Source organism: Budorcas taxicolor, chromosome 21 (genome assembly GCF_023091745.1).
Source record: "Budorcas taxicolor isolate Tak-1 chromosome 21, Takin1.1, whole genome shotgun sequence".
NCBI classification, from domain to species: domain Eukaryota; kingdom Metazoa; phylum Chordata; class Mammalia; order Artiodactyla; family Bovidae; genus Budorcas; species Budorcas taxicolor.
This window is the reverse complement of record NC_068930.1, coordinates 17586038-17604126: the sequence shown is the minus strand read 5'-3', so window position 1 is coordinate 17604126 and position 18089 is coordinate 17586038. Positions and strand designations below refer to the sequence as shown.

The 18089-nt window shown below is 46.1% G+C and overlaps 1 protein-coding gene across 2 annotated transcripts in view; it reads left to right on the top strand.

Moving 5' to 3' along the window:
- SLCO3A1 (solute carrier organic anion transporter family member 3A1) overlaps positions 1 to 18089 on the top strand; it is a 375012-nt gene that overhangs the window by 42974 nt on the left and 313949 nt on the right. The window lies entirely within an intron of this gene.

The following is an 18089-nucleotide window of genomic DNA, read 5'->3' as shown; positions in this document are numbered from 1 at the left end:
GGAGACTAAGTAGACTCCCCAGGAAGTCCTGTCTGCTCCCCATCCTTTGCTGCTGTTGTGCAGTTGCTGTCGTGACTGATTCTTTGTGACCCCGTGGACTGTAGCCCACCAGGCTCCTCTGTCCATGGGACTCTCCAGGCAAGAATACTGGAGTGGGTTGCCATTTCCTTCTTCAGCAGATCCCTCCGACCCAGGGATCAAACTCCTGTCTCCTGCATTGGCAGGTGGATTCTTTACCTCTGAGCCACTGGGGAAGCCCCCTCCATCCTTTAGCAGGGAACCAAATAAACACTCTGACAAGCACCAGCTCCAAAGGCAGAGGTGTTACCCTTCTCTTTTGGTTACTTTCCAGCACTCTCTGGTCTGGGCAGCCTCTCCTCCCCCTCCAGCTAGCCCCTGGGGCTTGCTTACCTTTTTTTATTTTGCTGCACCGGGAAGCATTTGACACCTTAGTTCCCTGACCAGGAATCGAACCTCCTCCCCGCTCAGTGGAAGCTCAGAGTCTTCAACCACCGGACCACCAGGGATTCCCAGGTCTGACCTTTGAGAAGGAGCTCTCTGCTGTCCTGACCCATGGAGGCCCCAGTTCTGTCCTGGATGGATGAGCATGGCTCCCAGGAATGAGGAATGGAGGCCTGAAAGCCTTGCTGGGTGTGAACTTCCCACTCATTTAAAATCATCTCTTTCTCCATTTTTATTTTTATAATCATGTTATAACCATGGCTGCTCTGTGTGTGCATTCTGTCAAAAAAAGAATTGTGGAAAAGTGAAAAGCATGTCCCTCATGTAATTATAGAGTGAACCCGAGTCAAATATTATACTTACTCACTAATGAGAGAACCAGTAAATCGGTAAACAGAGAACACTGAAGGAAGTGGGTGTTCGTAGGCATTTTGGGGGAGAAAAGTAAAAGGATGGAAGAGAATGATTAGGTAAGTGTGGAGAGAATGGGGAGGTACCATTCAGATCAGCCCTGAGGTACCCCAGCTTCTGGGAGTGCTGCCAACAAAAAGCCTCTCTGTCAGCTCCCCTCAGACTGCAGGGGAGAGGAGGTTTCCACGTCTTCTCTTTCAGGTCCTCTGGGTGGTTGGTCTAATGATTACCTTAACATAAACCAGGTTCACAGGAAGAAAAGCAGATTTAACTTTGTATGAACAGGAGCTCACAGAAAATATGAGACTCCAGAAAGCGACCCAGTAAGGGCTTCCCTCGTGGCTCAGTGAATTGGAATCCGCCTGCCAGTGCAGGAGACGTGGGTTTCATCCCTGGTCCAGGAGGGTCCCAAGTGCTGAGGAGCAGCTAAGCCCGGGCGCCACAGCTGCTGAGCTCTCGCACCTGGTGCCCGGGAGCTGCAGTCACGGAGCCCACAGGCCCCAGGGATGGAGCCAGGGTGCCCTAGACCCTGTGCGCCCAACGAGAGGTCACCACAGCGAGAAGCCCCCTCACCGCAACCAGAGAAGAATCCATGCAGCAATGGAGACCCAGCAGAGCCAAAAATAAATTAGTAAATACAATTATTCTTTTAAAAAGGAAGTGACTAAGGTAGGCAGCTTTTTTACCTTTTAAACAAAGAGACAGTACATTTTGAAGAATTAACGAGACAGAGGGATCTGGACTTGGGGTGATAAAGCAGCGAAAAAGTAACAGGGCTTGTTGACACAGCCTTTTCAGCCTTGAATTCCCTATCTCTGGTGATAAGGATGTCTCTCTCCTTTCTGTTATGGGGAGGGTGCCTTTCATGTGGGAGGTTTATATCCTTCTTTTAGAGAGACAAGGAATATATTTGTTTTTTGCCAGAGCTGTTCCATAAATAACTTTAACTCAAAATAATCAATATGCCTAAGTGTGGTGTATTTGGGGCAGCCTGCGCAGAACCCCATCAAGGGGATGCCTGAGGAAAGTCCCCTGGCCTGCTGGGCACCCCATGTCTGATCCATCTCTGGGTGTAAAGGCCAGATCTCTCACCCGCTGCTTGCATCTCTCCAGGCTTATCCTGTCTTCAGAACTGCCCACAGGGCCAGCTGAGGCTTCTGTTGTGACGACCTCCTAGTTCACTTTTTCTCTCTACCCAGAAATCTTCAAGGTAACAAGTAGCTTCACAGTGTCCACGCCCTTAATATATGTTGTTGTTCATTCACTAAGTTGCACCCAGCTCTTTGCAGTCCCATGGACTGCAGCACGCCAGGCTTCCCTGTCCTTCACTATCTGCTGGAGTTTGCTCAAAGTCAGGACCATTGAGTCAGTGATGCCATCCAACCATCTCATCCTCTGTCGTCCCCTTCTCCTCCTGCCCTCAATCTTTCCCAGCATCAGGGTCTTTTCAGATGAGTCAGCTCTTTGCATCAGGTGGCCAAAGTATTGGAGTTTCAGCTTCAGCATCAGTCCTTCCAATGAATATTCAGGGTTGATTTCCTTGAGGATTGACTGGTTTGATCTTGCCATCCAAGGGACTCTTAAGGGTCTTCTCCCCCTTTCAAACCACAGTTTGAAAGCCTAAAATATTTGCTGTTGACCTTATTTATGGTCAATAGCAAAATCAGACCCAGATATATTCCCCTAGATACCAGGGTTTGGCCGATCTGCAGAGTTAGACAGCAAATATTTCAAGCTTTGCAGGCCCCCTGTCTCTGGTGCTCTCCAACTCTTCAACTTTGCCCTGGGAGCAGGAAAGCAATCATGAAGACTAAACAAAGGGCTGTGTTCCAGCAACACTACTTACAAAACCAGGTGGAGGGCGGGATCTGGCCCACGAACCAGAGTGCCGACCCCTGCCCTAGAGAGTTAGGTCATCTGTGGGCAAGTCTGTTAAACAGTGCCCTAGTGTGAAAGGACAAGCTACCTGCCATCTTTGCTTGATGCTTGTAGGGTATAATGTCTTTTTATTTATTTGCCTATTTTTGGCTGCACCGGGTCTCCGTTGCTGTGTGAGGGCTTCTCTATTTGTGATGAAGCGGAGCTCCTCCTTGTTGTGGCGCCTGAGCTTCTCATTGTGGTGGCTTCTCTTGCTGCGGAGCACAGGCTCTAGGGCCTGAGCGCTTCAGTAGCGCAGGGCATGCACTCAGTAGCGGTGGTGCTTGGGCCCTAGAGCACGGACTCAGTAGCTGTGGTGCACAGGCTTAGCTGCTCCTTGGCATGTGGACTCTTCCCAGACCAGGGATCAAGCCTATGTCCCATGCACTGGCGGATGATTCTTAAGCACTGGCCCTCCAGGAAAGTCCAGGATGTAATTTCTAAAGCCTACAACTGCCTACAAAGTGCTTGTCTCAACCATTCCACAAATGAGGTACCAGGATTGGTGAGGATTCTCCATGGTCTTAGTGTTTTGGTAGCTGATAGTCTGAAAGTGAGCTTGGTGGATCTAGCCCTGAGCCAGCCCTGCCCCCTTGGACCAGCCTCCTTCAGTCCTGGGAAGTCCTCCTTCTCACTCAGCCACGGGAAGCAGAGGTTTGCATGACTCTTGGAGAAAAGCACCCCCAAACAGAGCTGGCTGCAGGTTGACGGAGCCCAGAGGTATCTGAAGGGGCCATGCGCAGCATCCCACTCTGCCAGGTGTGGTGGGCTCGGCGCAGAGTAGGTGGATTTCCCTGTGAGTAAGGCAGTTTGAGTGCTGAGAGCCCTTATCCATGAGGGTGTTAAAGGCGTGCCCCTAAACCTTGTTTCTGGGACCTCATTCCTCTGAAATCAGGATGAGGCGGCAATAGCTTACACACGGAGGCAGAGGTCTTACCTGGCCGTGCCCCATGCTGCCTGTGACGTCGACAAAGCCCCAAGGCTCTGATAGCACCACTGTGAAATGTGCATGGTCTCTCTTCCAGCTGTGCCTTCGCCAAAGTCCATTCAACAGGGCCTGGATTCAAATCTGACTCCTCACCAGCTATATGACCATAGGCTACTTTTTAAAATCTCTCTGTACTGTTCAGTATGAAAATGAAATGAATGTATCTATGTAAAGCTTGTAGAATAATACTTGTAACATAGTAAGCACTATGAAAGTATTTTTGGTTATATTTTTTGTTATTATTGTTATTATCTTTAAGTGCTGTTATCTTTAGCACTTAGTATGGTATCTTGCTAGTAATTGTTGTGGTTTAGTTGTTCAGTCATGTCCAACTCTTTGCAACCCCATGGACTGCAGCATGCCAGGCTTCTCTGTCCCTCACCTAAATCCCGAGGTTTGCTCAAACTCATGTCCATTGAGTTGGTGATGCCATCCAACCATCTCATCCTCTGTCGTCCCCTTCTCCTCCTGCCTCCAATCTTTCCCAGTATCAAGGTCTTTTCTAGTGAGTCAGCTCTTCTCATCAGGTGGCCAAAGTCTTGGAGCTTCAGCTCTAGCGTTGGTCCTTCCAATGAATATTCAGGGTTGATTTCCTTTAGGATTGACTGGCTTGATCTCCTTGCTGTCCAAGAGACTCCCAAGAGTCTTCTCCAGTATCAGGGCTCAGTAAGTGTCATTCAATACATAAATGAGCCATGTAATAAATTAGATTCATATTCAGTCTGGAGCACTGCTCTCCAGTAGAGCTCCATGTGATGGGAGCATGCTTAACTCCATGCTGTCCAGTAGGACATCCACTGGCCACATTTGGATAATGAGTACTTGACATGCAGGTATTGTGACTGAGGAACTGCATTTTTATTCAGTCTTATTTTAAACTTCCAGCCACATGAGCCTGGCTACTGGCTACCATGTTGGACAGCACAGCCCTCTGTACAGTGTAGTGTTCAGAGAGTGTGTTTCAGTGTTTGGCATTTTTCAGACATCTGCAGCTGTTTCACATGCAGCCAGAATTGAGAACCACAGGACTAGAACACTTAGGCCAGTGCTTCTCATCCAGCCCCACATATCCATCAAGAAATAAATTCAAGAAGTCAATATTAAGCTCCCATTGTATGCCAGTTACTCTTTTGGGCACTGGCAATCAGCAAAGAGAGAGAGATCTTGGCTGTCCAAGAATTTGTGGACTAGTGGAAGAGGAGATAAAGGCACAAATAAACAGGCCACTGTTTTTTCTTTCCTTTTTTTTTTTTCAATCACTGGGGAAGACTGGAAAGAGTTTGCACTAGCTGTCTCAGTTGGATTTTGTAGAACTATACATGAATCTACGATGATCTTTGATGTGAATCAACCAGGGTTGGATGTTCTGGTGATCTGGGCCGGTTGTTGTTGCTCAGTCATGTCTGATTCTTTGTGACCCCATGGACAGCAGCATGCCAGGCTTCCCTGTCCTTCACTATCTCCTGGAGCTTGCTCAAACTGACGTGCATTGAGTCAATGATCCCATCCAACCATCTCGTCCTCTGTCACCCGCTTCTCCTTCAGACAAGGTGCTTGAGTACAATCAGTACAAAGAGGGTGTTGCAATGGTGACTGGCTTGGAGGGAGTTGTGGTGCTTAAGAAAAGCCTCTGTCCGAAGGGAACACCTGAGCTGAGACCTGCGTGGTGAGAAGGAGTGAGCCTTGTCATGATCTGAGGTCAGAGGATTCCAGCAGAGAGAGAAGCAAATGGTCTTGAAATTGGGGCTGTGCTTGGCCTATTTGCCAAACAGGAGGAAGGCCAGTGTGATGGGAATGGCAAACACAGAAGACTGTGAGCACTGGTGAGCTTGGAGAGGAGGGGAGGGTGGAGTTTTTCAGGACCTCACTGGGCCAGGGTCCTGAGTTCGGATTTCGTTCTAAGTGCTGTGGGGGGCTGTAGGGCCACCCTGAGCGATGCCTCCTGGACTCAGTGTCTCTTATCTCAGTTGTCATGCTGTGCATGGGTGATGGGGAGGGGCGTGGTGGTGTGTGGTAGCTCAGGCGAGGGCATACTGGTGCCAGGGCACTGACAGTGGCTGGGTAAACAGACAGGGTCAACAGACAGGTATCTACCCAGGCAGAGCCAACAGAACACACTGCTGGGTGGATTGGATCCTGAAGGTCACAGAGTTTTTATATGCCTTTCTCCCCAAATATACCTGCTTCCCTGGTGGCTTAGTAGTAAAGAATCCACCTGCCAATGCAAGAGACCCAGATTTGATCCCTGGGTTGGGAAGATCCCCTAAAGAAGGGAATGGCAGCCCACTCCCGTATTCCTGCCTGGGAAGTCCCATGGACAGAGGAGACTGGTGGACTACAGTCCGTGGGGCTGCCAAAGAGACACGACTTAGCGACTGAACAACGACAAACAGCAACCCCACATATACCTGTACAGGGAGCCTGAGTGTCTGGCATTCCCTCCAAGTTCACCTTCCTCCCCTCTTCCTTCAGGAGGCTGCTGAGAAACTGTGATGCCAGGAAGTGTAGGTTGGGGATTATAAAGCAGGCAGCCTGAGGCAATGTTCTCTGACTTTAAAGTGCGCATCATCTGGGACCTTCTTAAAAGGCGAGCCTGACTGTGTTGGTCTGGAGTGTTAGCCTGAGCTTTTGCATTTCTAAAAGCCTCCCCCATGCTGCCAGGACCGCCTGTGCTTGAGCCCCGCTTTACCTAGGGAGGGCTGACTTCCTGCTACACAAGGGCATGAAACTGTGACCCTCCAGAGCCTGTGCGTCTTTGGGGCAGGTTGCAGGTGCCTGGGAAGTTCTCGCGAGAATCACGCAGGAGTCCATTCTTCTAGATCCACGGGAGCATCTTGGACTTGTGGTCGTGAGCCCTCTCTAGAGACCCAAGGAATCTGCTTTGTGCTTAGAGGAACCACGGGCCCCTTTGTTTGTCCTTTGGGAACCAAATTGCTCAACAATTATTTCACAGCCTGTAGCAGTGTAGGGGCAGCTTTTCAAATCCAATCTCCAGAACTACATTTGAGGAGGGATATATTTTACATGAAAAAGAAGCCTTTAAAGCAAAATGACCTGTGGGCAAGAAGGCCTGGGACTCTCTTGTGTTGTGTGCTATTAACGCAATGCTTTTAACGTGATGTCTGGGTGGGAGAAATGAGACTTGATTGCAGGAGATATTAACAATGAGATGATCAGTTTGAATTGAGAGGGAAGTCTGACTCCGAAGTGATGCCTCCGGCTCCAGATCCGTTTCTTAATGGAAAGGGAAAAGGAAGTGTCAAGAAGTTTAATCTGATACATTTTACTGAAGAGCATCCCTATAAGTGAAACCTATTACCAGGCTGCAGGATTTAGGGCTGTTTTGAAATGAATGTACTTAACTCCATTGTAGAAGGGACTAGTTCAACATTATTGATCATCTGGGGGCCAGGACTGAATGTTTTATTGAGGCAGGGTTTCATATGGAAGCTTTTTGTAAATGAAACTAACATTAGATGACTGGGAGAAAATTACTATGACTTGCCATCTGGTTCCTCAGCCAATACCACTGATTCATGGTGCTTGTAGTGGTTCTTAATAATCTGTCCCATTTCATATTGTGTGAGATAGGGAAGCTATTTTCCTAATTCCTCCAGTCTAAACATTTAGGGTTATTGCACCAAGCTTCCACTCCAGCTTTCTTTGATCGGATTTTTTTGAATTCTCGAGTGCTGCCACATTTATCATTATAGGCTATTACATTATCACGTGGTAGTTTGCATTTTTATCATGTTCTTCACTTCTAATATATTCAGATCTTCCTTGTGGAACCCACATAGATTTTTTTTTTAACTAGGTGGGGGGAAGGACATTGAACTATCTCAACTCACATCACTCAAAATGATCAATATCCTTTCTTATTTCTGAGTAAGAAGCTGTTCAGTAAAGCCCCTTCCTCTGTGTGTGGGTTTGCCCCCATTTTCAGTGTTTGTTTTTCCTGTTTATTTCTCTTTTCTTTCTGGAATTACTGCTTACCCCAGAGATAGCTGCTTACAAGAAGGGGTCAGGCACAGTCTGAGAGAGTCCTTAATGTAATGTCTTTGGTTCAAAATAGAGTCCCAGAATTACGGCAGCAGCTTTTTCTGTGTTTGTAGAAGTGTTGCCAGCATAAGGGCTTCCCGGCTGGCACTAGTGGTAAAGACCCCTTCTGCCAATGCAGGAGACATAAGAGACGCGGGTTCGATCCCTGGGTCAGAAAGATCCCCTGGAGAAGGGAATGACAACCCACTCCAGTATTCTTGCTTGGAGAGTCCCATAGACAGAGGAGCCTGGTAGGCTACAGTCCATAGAGTCGCAGAGAGTCGGACATGACTGAGCGACTGAGCATGCACACATCTCTGTAAACCAGCATGTTGGTTCCTGGGTGGGGAGTCAGAGTGATGGCCCAGATGATCACAAAGCACCCTTATCTGCCAATAAAATGAAAGTCAAATACACGGCATGGCCACAGTTACTCTTTAGGGGTAGAACTCCAGGCAGAAGTGGGGCCTTCCTGGTGGCGCAGTGGATAGGAATCTGCCTGCCAATGCATGGGACGTGGGTTTGATCCCTGGTCCTGGAAGATTCCTCCATACCATGGGGCAACTAAGCACACACCACATCTCCTGAGCCTGTGCTCTGGAGCCCAGAAGTTGCAACTATCGAGCCCGTGTGTTGCAACTGCTGAAGCCCTCGAATCTAGAGCCCCTGTTCCGCCAGAAAGAGTAGCCCAAAGAGCAGAGGAAGCCCACACCAAGCAACAAAGATCCAGCACCCCGAAATAAAAATAAATGAGTAAACATTTTTTAAGTGGTGCATGGCACTGCTTCTTCTGGAGGGACACTCTTCCCATGGTGAATGAAGGTGTCTGTCATCCTGATACGTTGTATCTTGTAAGAGAATGGTCAGAACTGTCTTTAGAGAAGTCTCTGTGATGCCAGCTGTGGTTCTGCCAGGAGATATCGTAGCCTCAGGAGCCCAGCATTCCTGGGTGGAAATCCTGCCTCTGCTACTTTCTAGCTGTATGGTCTTAGGAAAAATAGGTAACTGTTTTGATCCTTAGTCTCCTCTGGGAAATAGAAGCCTGCCTTCTTGGCCACCGGAAAGTTGTAAGAATTTACAATAACTTTCTACCACACCGTGTGCCACTGTTTGTCTGTATTAGCTGTTGCTTTCAAAATGAAGCAAGCATATTAAGGAGTTGGACGTCACTGCTCATCTTTTATCCTGGGTTTTACTTTCTTTGTGCTTTTCTAAGTAACCTCAGTCGTGTCTGACTCTGTGACATGGTTGACTGTAGCCTGCCAGGCTCCTCTGTCCATGGGATTCTCCAGGCAAGAATACTGGAGTGGGTTGCCATTTCTTTCTCCCGGGGATCTTCCTGAACCAGGGATTGAACCCACATCTCTTATGTCTCCTGCATTGGCAGGCAGGTTCTTTACCACTGGCGCCACCTGAGAAGCCCCTTTACATTGTTTGGATCACCATAAACAATCAACAGCCTTCCACTGGACTGTTTCTTTCCTCCTGGCTCTTTAGACTCTGTTGCAAGCAGTTTTCACTGCTGATGCAAATGCTGAGACTGTCATCTTGATAAAGCCTGTCTCCCTGGATACCAGTGGCTGAGTGGATGTTTTTGTTCCCATGTGCCAGGCTGAATCTACCCTGCAGCCCATGCTCTGGCGGCAGGGCGCCCAGGGCAGTGTTGGAACTGGATGTCCAGTGCCTGCGACTGCAAGGCCATCTCCTCTGTTTTCTTACCCGTCGAGGCATCCTGCAGTGGTTGACATGTCAGCTGCGGGAGCTTTTTAAACAGCTGGGCAAAGCCAGGTGCATCTGAAGGCACGAGTCTTCGCTCTAGACACACAGTTTTCTGTGCTGGAGTGGGATGAGAGGCAGAAAGCACATGCTCGTGGTTTGTTTCCAGTGTTCTTGGCTTGCATGCAGGTGTCTCTTTCAACACATCTTATTTTCTAAGCATGAAGTCAGAGGCAGATAATGTGACCCAGTTAACATGACAGGGCTCCCGTGTGTCCCAGGGGGAGGCATCCGCTGACCATCCATCACACACACAGCTCCCTGTGTAAGAACAGGGCTCTGACCCTGGGTCAAGAGTGCACGTAGCAACGTACTCTCAGCTCTCTGTCTCAAGTGAGACAACAGCCACTTTCTTACCAGCTGATGGATGTACTGCCCCGTGTATTGTTCCACTGGAGAGGCAATGCCTCTGTTCTAGAAAGTGGAGATTGCAGTCTTCACAGAATGCCTTTTCTTGTACATTTCATAACGTTTCTAATACCATCTTAGACCTGCTTGTCTCTGTGGTTTCCCAAAACAATAGGTCTCTCCCAGCCTCTAGATTTCATGAGACAAAAAACATCTCATTTCCATAATTGTGCTCCTTTTGAGTCCTGGCTGTATTATTCTCTGCCCCCCAGAACCATTTGGGTCTCTTCTCAAAGGGCCAAGAAAGCTGTACACACTTGCTCATTTCCAACTGATCTGGAAAAATTGAGCTAAAGGAATCTGACATTTCGATCCACAAGCACTTAGCATTATTCTCAGGGAGTTGGGGTCTTCTTCTCCATGCCTTCATCATGAGACCACCAGCCCATGCATACTCACTGAGAGTGATAACACCCATGTGTGTTTGTGTGTGTGTGCACACGCTTAGTCGCTCAGTCATGTCCAACTCTTTGTGACCCCATGGACGGGTAGCCCACCAGATTCCTCTGTACATGGGATTTCCCAGGCAAGAGTACTGGAGTGGGTTGCCGTTTTCCTTCTCTGGAGGATCTTCCCAACCCAGGGATCAAACTGTCATCTCTGGTGTCCCCCTTTGGCAGGTGGATTCTTTACCACTGAGCCACCTGGAAATCCCAATACCACCGCTGCTGCTGCTGCTGCTTCTGCTAAGTCGCTTCAGTCATTTCTGACTCTGTTCGACCCCATACCCCTAGTGGAGGGAAAATTGCATCTTGTGGGTGGGGGTGGGGCACAAAGATTGGACTGTTCTTTTTCTGTATAAACCATAAATGGATACACAGCATATAAGCAGACGTGCAGTATGTCTATCAAAATATCACGTGGGCCCAATTAGGAAGAAAGGTCTAAAAAGGTTCTTGGGTGTGTAATAATGAAAGAAGGTTGAAAATTGCTGCTCTAAAATTTTCTCTTGATGCCTCCTATTCCCTACTCACAGTCAGTATTGCTTAAAAGGAGACCCCTTGCCCTCCACTTGGGGGGAAGACATCGCCAGGTGCAGTTCTAGAAGGAAGGAAAAGCTAGTGTATTTCCAGCTGAATATTTGTTCATGACTCTTTACGGAAAAGTCAAGCCCAAGTTTTAAAAATAGCACCCCTAATGTACCCTTTTAGAATCTTCTGGAACTCTGGACATCACCTGGGTGATGGTTAAGTAGTCACAGCAACACAAGTTCCACAACTACCAATTTAAAAGGAGAGAAAGTGGCTTAGATTGGAAGCTGACCCAGGTCCAAAAAACGGACCCGTTCCATAGGCCTCCTGCTCATCGCCTCTGCTCACCTCTGTGCCTGGCAAACTCGATGGCACAGCCTAATTCAGCTTCTGTACATGGGTATGGAATTGAATCTTGGACACTGAGTTTTGGTCAATATCAATGAAAAAAAAAAGAATAGCTTTATTGCTTTGCTAGGTAGAAGGCCGCAGTGGGCTAATGCCCTCAAAGCTGTGCGTCTCAACCTGCAGGGGGAGGTGAGAAGTTTTATAGTAATCCTAGTGAAAAGTTTTCGGAGAAGGCAACGGCAACCCACTCCAGCACTCTTGCCTGGAAAATCCCATGGACGGAGGAGCCTGGTGGGCTGCAGTCCATGGGGTCGCGAAGTTGGGCCCGACTGAGCAACTTCTCTTTCCCTTTTCACTTTCATCCATTGGAGAAGGAAATGGCAACCCACTCCAGTGTTCTTGCCTGGAGAATCCCAGGGACGGGGGGAGCCTGGTGGGCTGCCGTCTATGGGGTCGCACAGAGTCGGACATGACTGAAGCGACTTAGGAGCAGCAGCAGTGAAAAGTTTTACAGAGGGCATGATCAGCTTGTGGACATTCTTCTGATGGGTTGCTGGTAAGGTAAGGGGGAGTCAGCACTTCTGGTTCCAACCAGCCTGGGGTTTGCATGCCTATGGGCAGCATACAGTTACCTTCTCCCACCTGGTGGGGGTTTTAGTTCTGCAGAACATCCCTTGAGGAGGAATCAGGACCCTGCCACAAGGCTGCAGTGCGGTTTCTTGACTGTTACTTCCTCGTCTCCCCGTCATCTGCCTTCCCCTGATTAGATCACCTTTGAACCTGTCCTTTGAAGCCCAGGGAAACTCTTGAAGGCTGAGTGAAGCCTATTGACTACAAACAAGAAGTGGGGGACACGGAAACCCTTTTGTGGACAGGAGCCCCACAGGATCCTGCTCAGTTTTGATGGCATAGTTCACCAAACCCACTCCAGCCCTTTACACTTCCTTGAATTTGTAAGGAAGGCTCTCTCCGCTCAGATTTCCCTTTCTTTCATCTTGTTCTATCAACCTTCTACTGGTTCTATAAGACCTAGCTCCAAAAATTTCTCTTGCAGGAAGTCTTTCATGAACCCCCATATCCACCCCCATTTTCTTACTGCACTTACCACATTCTGCCTTACATTTTGGTTATTTGTACACATTGTCTCATTTTTCCATTTTATTGAGTTATAATTAATATACCATAACATCCATCCATTCTAAGGACCCAATTCAGTGATCTTTTAGTGGGTTTCTAACATTGTGCAACCAGCCCCACAGTCCAGGTTTAAAACATGTCTGTCACTCCGAGAAGCTTGCTCATGGCTATTTGCAGTCTGGTTTCACCCATCCCCAGCCCCAGGCACCTGCTTTCATTCTTTGTAGGTTGGCCTTTTCTGGATGTTCCGTGTAAATAGAATAGTACAATATATAATCTTTTTCTTCTGGCTTCTTTCAATTAACATAACCTTTTCAAAGCTAATTTATATTGTAGCATGTTTTGGTAGTTCCATTTTGTTGCCAAACACTATTCCTTGAAATTATAATTTAGTGTCTATTAGGTAGGAGATCAGTCCTGGGTGTTCATTGGAAGGACTGATGCTAAAGCTGAAACTCCAGTACTTTGGCCACCTCATGTGAAGAGTTGACTCATTGGAAAAGACCCTGATGCTGGGAGGGATTGGGGGCAGGAGGAGAAGGGGACGACAGAGGATGAGATGGCTGGATGGCATGACCGACTCGATGGACATGAGTTTGAGTGAACTCCGGGAGTTGGTGATGGACAGGGAGGCCTGGCGTGCTGTGATTCATGGGGTCACAAAGAGTCAGACACAACTGAGCGACTGAACTGAACTGAGGTAAACTGGTTTGGATTAGTATTGTATTTATGGATATACCACATTTCGTTTATTCATTAAACATTGGTTATCATTTGGATTGTTTTCACCTTGGGATTATTATGAACAATGCTATTTGCAATCTTTCTATAGACATATATATATATATTTTTTTTTTAGGAAAAATTGCAAATGGAATGGCTGGGTCATGTGGTAAATTTTTATTTTATGGAAGTACAGTTGATTTACAATGTGGTGTTAGGTATACAGCAAAGTGATTCAATTATACATGTACATATATATGTATGTATATATCTATATATACTTTTTCAGATTCTTTTCTTTTATAGGTTATTAAAAGACAGTGAGTATAGTTCCCTGTGCTACATTGTAGATCCTTCTTGTTTATCTGTTTTATGTATGGTAGTTCAGTTTAGTTCAGTCGCTCAGTCGTGTCCAACTCCTTGCGCTCCATGAACCGCAGCACACCAGGGCTCCCTGTCCATCACCGACTCCTGGGTTTACCCAAACTCATGACCATTAGGTGGGTGATGCCATGCAACCATCTTATGCTCTGTCGTCCCCTTCTCCTCCTGCCCTCAATCTTTCCTAGCATCAGGGTCTTTTCCAATGCGTCAGCTCTTCGCATCAGGTGGCCAAAGTACTGGAGTTTCAGCTTCAACATCAGTCCTTCCAGTGAACACCCAAGACTGATCTCCTTTAGAATGGACTGGTTGGATCTCCTTGCAGTCCAAGGGACTCTCAAGAGTCTTCTCCAACACCACAGGTCAAAAGCATCAACTCTACGGCACTCAGCTTGCTTTATAGTCCAACTCTCACATCCATACATGACTACTGGAAAAACCATAGCCTTGACTAGACAGACCTTTGTTGGCAAAGTAATGTCTCTGCTTTTGAATATGCTATCTAGGTTGGTCATTACTTTCCTTCCAAGGAGTAAGCGTCTTTTAATTTCATGGCTGCAATCACCATCTGCAGTGATTCTGGAGCCCAAGAAAATAAAGTCTGACACTGTTTCCACTGTTTCTCCATGTATTTGCCATGAAGTGATGGGACCGGATGCCATGATCTTCGTTTTCTGAATGTTGAGCTTTAAGCCAACTTTTTCGCTCTCCTCTTTCACTTTCATCAAGAGGCTTTTTAGCTCCTCTTCACTTTCTGCCATAAGGGTGGTGTCATCTGCATATCTGAGGTGATTGATATTTCTCTCAGCAATCTTGATTCCAGCTTGTGCTTCTTCCAGCCCAGCGTTTTTCATGATGTACTCTGCATGTAAGTTAAATAAGCAGGATGCCGATATACAGCCTTGATGTGCTCCTTTCCCTGTTTGGAACCAGTCTGTTGTTCCATGTCCAGTTCTAACTGTTGCTTCCTGACCTGCATACATGTTTCTCAAGAGGCAGGTTAGGTGGTCTGGTATTCCCATCTCTTTCAGAATTTTCCAGTTTATTGTGATCCACACAATCAAAGGCTTTGGCATAGTCAATAAAGCAGAAACAGATGTTCTTCTGGAACTCTCTTGCTTTTTCCATGATCCAGCGGATGTTGGCAATTTGATCTCTGGTTCCTCTGCCTTTTCTAAAACCAGCTTGAACATCTGGAAGTTCACGGTTCACGTATTGCTGAAGCCTGGCTTGGAGAATTTTGAGCATTACTTTACTAGAGTGTGAGATGAGTGCAATTGTGTGGTAGTTTGAGCATTTTTTGGCATCACCTTTCTTTAGGATTGGAATGAAAACTGACCTTTTCCAGTCCTGTGGCCACTGCTGAGTTTTCCAAATTTGCTGGCATATTGAGTGCAGCACTTTCACAGCATCATCTGTTAGGGTTTGAAATAGCTCCACTGGAATTCCATCACCTCCACTAGCTTTGTTCATAGTGATGCTTTCTAAGGCCCACTTGACTTCACATTCCAGGATGTCTGGCTCTAGATGAGTGATCACACCATCGTGATTATCTTGGTCATGATCTTTTTTGTACAGTTCTTCTGTGTATTCTTGCCACCTCTTATTAATATCTTCTGCTTCTGTTAGGTCCATACCATTTCTGTCCTTTATCGAGCCCATGTTTGCATGAAATGTTCCCTTGGTATCTCTAATTTTCTTGAAGAGATCTCTAGTCTTTCCCATTCTGTTGTTTTCCTCTATTTTTTTGCATTGATCACTGAGGAAGTCTTTCTTATCTCTCCTTGCTATTCTTTGGAACTCTGCATTCAAATGGGTATATCTTTCCTTTTCTCCTTTGCTTTTTGCTTCTCTTCTTTTCATAGCAATTTGTAAGTCCTCCTCAGACAGCCATTTTGCTTTTTTGCATTTCTTTTCTGGGGGATGGTCTCGATCCCTGTCTCTTGTACAGTGTAATCAATCTCCATCCACAGTTCATCAGGCACTCTATCTATCAGATCTAGTACCTTAAATCTATTTCTCACTTCCACTGTATAATCATAAGGAATTTGATTTAGGTCACATCTGAATGGTCTAGTGGTTTTCCCCACTTTCTTCAATTTAAGCCTGAATTTGGCAATAAGGAGGTCATGATCTGAGCCATAGTCAGCTCCCGGTCTTGGTTTTGCTGACTGTATAGAGCTTCCCCATCTTGACCGCAAAGAATATAATCAATCTGATTTCGGTGTTGACCATCTGATGATGTCCATGTGTAGCATCTTCTCCTGTGTTGTTGGAAGAGGGTGTTTGCTATGACCAGTGAGTTCTCTTGGCAAAGCTCTATTAGCCTTTGCCCTGCTTCATTCTGGACTTCAAGGCCAAATTTGCCTGTTACTCCAGGTGTTTCTTGACTTCCTACTTTTGCATTCCAGTCCCCTAGAATGAAAAGGACATCTTTTTGGGGGTGTTAGTTCTAAAAGGTCTTGTAGGTCTTCATAAAACCATTCAACTTCAGCTTCTTCAGCGTTACTTGTCAGGGCATAGACTTGGGTTACTGTGATATTGAATGGTTTGCCTTGGATATGAACAGAGATCATTCTGTCGTTTTTGAGATTGCATCCAAGTACTGCATTTCGGATTCTTTTGTTGACTATGATGGCTACTCCATTTCCTCTAAGGGATTCCTGCCCTCAGTAGTAGATATAATGGTCATCTGAGTTAAATTCACCCATTCCAGTCCATTTTAGTTCGCTGATTCCTAGAATGTCGACATTCACTCTTGCCGTCTCCTGTTTGACCAATTCCAATTTTCCTTGATTCATGAACCTAACATTCCAGATTCCTATGCAATATTGCCCTTTACAGCATCGGACCTTGCTTTTATCACCAGTCTCATCCACAACTGGGTATTGTTTTTGCTTTGTCTCCATCCCTTCATTGTTTCTGGATTTATTTCTCCACTGATCTCCAGTAGCATATTGGGCACCTACCAACTTGGGCAGTTCATCTTTCAGTGTCCTATCATTTTGCCTTTTCATACTGTTCATGGGGTTCTCAAGACAAGAATACTGAAGTGGTTTACCATTCCCTTCCCCAGTGGACCACATTCTGTCAGACCTCTCCACCATGACCCGCCTGTCTTGGGTGGCCCCACGGGCATGGCTTAGTTTCATTGAGTTAGACAAGGCTGTGGTCTGTGTGATCAGACTGGCTAGTTTTCTGTGATTATGGTTTCAGTGTGTCTGCCCTCTGATGCCTCTTGCAACACCTACCGTCTTACTTGGGTTTCTCTTACCTTGGGCGTGGGGTATCTCTTCATGGCTGCTCCAGCAAAGTGCAGCCGCTGCTCCTTACCTTGAACTTGGGGTATCTCCTCACATCCTCCCCTCCTGACCTTGGATGTGGGGTATCTCCTCTCGGCCTCCAGTCCTGACCTTGGATATAGGGTAGCTCCGCTCGGCCACCACTCCTGACCTTGGACGTAGTATTGTAGTGTGTATATGTTAATCCCAAACTCCTGATTTATCCTTTCCCCACCTTTTGTCTTCTGTAACCATAAGTTTGTTTTCTATGTCTGTGGGTCTATTTCTCTTTTGTATATAAATTCATGTATATCATTTTTTTTTAGATTTCACATATGAGTGACCTCATGTGATATTTGTCTTCCTCTGTCTTCACTTAGTGTGATAATCTCTAGGTCCATCCATGATGCACAGATGGCATTGTTTTGCTATTGTTTGTGGCTGAGTAATATTCCATTGTATGTATGTACCCCGTTTTCCTTATCCATTCTTCTGCTGATGGACGTCTAGTTGTCTCTATGTCGTGGCTATTGTAACCAGTGCTGCCTGCATCTTTCTGGATTATGGCTTCCTCAGGGTATATGCCCAGGAGTGGAGCTGTTTTAGTTTTTTAAAGAACCTCCATACTCTTCTCTATAGTGGCTGTACCAGTTTACATGCATGTGGTAAATTTATGTACAACTTTTTAAGAAACCACCCAGGTGTTTTTCAAAGTGACTATAAGCATCTCATCTGTTCATTCCTATCAGAATCATACAGAGGTTTCCAGTTTCTCCATATCCTTGTTAATGCTTCGTATTGTCTGTATATTTTTTATTACACCCATTCTAGTGGGCTAGTAGTGGTACTTTATGATTTTCATTTGCATTTCCCTAAAAACTAAAGATGTTGAGCATCTTTTCAAAGGCTTATTAGGCATTCGTGTTGGTGGAATGTCTGTTTAAATTGCCAATTTTAAAAATTGGGTTGTCTGTTATTTTATTGTTAAGGTGTAGCTTTGGTAGAAAGTGTTGTTCAGATCTCTATTCTTCACTGATTTTCTTTCCAGTTGTTTTATGAGTTATTAAGAGGGATATTAAGGTCTGTATCTATTATCATCAAATTGTTTATTTCTCCTTTCGTTTGTCAATTTCTGCTTCATTTATTTTGGGGCCGTCTTATTAGTTTGATGTCATTAGCTTTACAGCTACCACTTTGTAATTTGTTTTATATCTCATATCTTTTTGGTTTCTTTCATCTTTCTTT